A 2,569-nucleotide genomic window follows, 5' to 3' on the forward strand; every position below is an offset into this window, starting at 1 on the left:
ACATTCCACGCGTTAGTTTCTCGATAGGGCATTTTCCAGTGTATTCTCAAATGTTGCCAGATGATCATCGACCAGGGCGGAAGTAAAATTATCGATGGTCAAGACGATTGGTTGACTCGAGGATTGAAACGAATCGTCGCTTCACCATACGCTCGAGGATCTTGCCTGTACAGTCTAGGTGCGATGTAGGGCGATAGCTATTCAGTTGTTGTAGGTCTTGATGTGGTTTGGGGATGGAAATAACGAGACCTTCCTTCCATTGGCTGGGAATATTCCCACTTTGCCAGATTCCATTTAGTATGTTAAGGAAAATAGTTTTCCCCAGTGGTGGAAGGTGTTTAAGCAAAGGGTAGCCAATTTCGTCCATTCCGGCGGATTTTCCTTTCACTTTCTCAAGCGCTTTTTCCAGTTCTTTTGAGCTAAAATCAGTATTGTAGTCAAGTTGCAGATCAGTGGAAAAGTCGATTGTCGGGCTGTTAGAACTGTGATCATAGGAGGAGATGAAAGAGGAAAATTTGCAGAAGGAGTCTGCTAGAAGGGTGGGATCATTGGTGTATTGTTGATTTAGGAGTAGGTGGAAGCGGCTGGATCTGTTGACCCCATTGAGGCGTTTTATTTTTTCCCAAAGTTTGGAGGAGGGAGTGGAAGGGTTTATTTCCAATTTTTTCCAACGAACATCTGTATTCCACCAGGGAACCAAAGGTCTTCCAGGGGTTCCGGTCGCTCTGGGAATGTGTGCGATTATTGAGTTGATGGGTAGAGAAGCGAAAGGATATCCAATTTTGACGGCGAATCCGGCGCCTTGAAGGCCCGGTTGATGACTGAGGTGGAGATGATAGCCTTTCAAATAGGTTTTCGGGATCATGTGTGCTGGTGCCAGAGTTTCTTGCAGATAAAATATGATTTGAGAGTACTGAGAGGAGATGAGTTGTAGTTCTGATAAGCGCGCTCTCAGGCCGTAGAGGTTCCATTTGATTGCAAAACATAAATTTCTTTTTTGAGTAGGAGGGTTGACCGGTATATTGTTGTTGGGAGGGTTGTTGTTTATTGGCAGATTTATGTTGAGGGTATTGTTGAGAGCCATTTTTATGTAGATTTAATTTGAATGGACTTACCGGTCTGTTATTGGGTGTTACAGGGTTTGGAAGGTCCTGGTTTGTTGTTTGCTTCGGGGCGCTGTTCATTAGGGGTTGTGTTTCTTTTCGCTGGTCTGTCATCCTTTGACTCACGGTTGCGTCGGTCGGTGGCGTTTGGAATTATTAGAAATATGGCTTGCGTGGCTGCTGGCGGTGATCGTGGTGATTTCAGAGGTTTCCGAGTTATCCGTTTCTGTTTCGGTTGTTGAATCCGGTTCAGATATGGCTAATAGTTGTTGGAGTTGGACGCTGAGTTAGGCTACTTGCTGTTCCAGCTGACGGATTCGAAGGTCCTTCGCGTTTTCCTTTTCTGGAATAGATGTGAGACGTTTCTGTATGGTAGAGGTTGACTTTTGACGGTTCCGGTGTTCTTTGACAGCGGCACCTTGTGAGATTCCCAAGTTCACACGTATCTTGACAATGTCCTGTTCCTCTCTCTGATCTGGACAGGAGCGGCTCATGGCAGAGTGGGCCCCGTCGCAGTTCAAGCAATGTGGTTCCTTGGAGCAGCCTTTGTGGGCAGCGGATTCTCCCCAGTTCAGACACTTTTCGGGTTGTTGGCACCTCAGCTTTGAGTGTCCGAACTTCCCGCATTACAGGCAGAAGAGAGGTCTTGGGTAGTATGGGCGGGTTGGTGTACGTATGTACCCGAAATAGATGAATTCCGGCGCCACTGTCCTATTTATTGTCAGGACCATCGAGTTTGTAGGAAAAGGTTTGCCGTCGATTTTCTTCACAAACCGATAGACCTTCGTGACCCCTTGGTCGGCGAGGTTCTCTTGTATTTCCTCATCAGATAGTCCAGCAGCTTCCTTGCATGAGACTACACGCTGACATGAGTTGAGGGTTGGGTGTGGTCCGATAATAACTTTTGTCCCGTCAATCAGTTCCGTGAGTTTCTCCAATCGGTTGGCTTAGTCGGTACTCCTAATCTTGAGCAGATAAGCTTCGCCGATATTGATGGGATTGGCTCCATCAATCCGTCCGACGGCTCGGTCGATGGATTTGGAGAACGGGTTGTTGGGAAGTTTGCTGTTTTCAGAGTCTTCAGCACGTAAAATCAGGAACTGTACGTCGCCGTGCAGTCCTTTTGGGTCCATCCAGGAGGAGATTGTGCGTCCGTTGTTTTGTTTGGGCATTTGGTTCCTTCTGGCCCAAGGTGGATTGGGATCCACCATCCTTACGGACTTTTATTCAGAAAATACACTTTTCAAACTATTGGCTGTGATGCACTCGAAATAAAACACTGGGAAAAAACCAGGAAGAAAGCTTCCAATCGGATGTCCCTGATAGTGACAACAAGTCGCACAAGCAGGTAAGCGGATTAGGAGCGGGAAAAAAAACGTCCGAACGCGGTAACTGACGCCGAGTGAATGTGTTAAGCTAGCTTAGGTTTTTAGGTTTTTAATATGTCGTGTTAGTAAATTGTGTTT

The sequence above is a fragment of the Uranotaenia lowii genome, chromosome 1 (assembly GCF_029784155.1).
Source record: "Uranotaenia lowii strain MFRU-FL chromosome 1, ASM2978415v1, whole genome shotgun sequence".
NCBI classification, from domain to species: Eukaryota; Metazoa; Arthropoda; class Insecta; order Diptera; family Culicidae; genus Uranotaenia; species Uranotaenia lowii.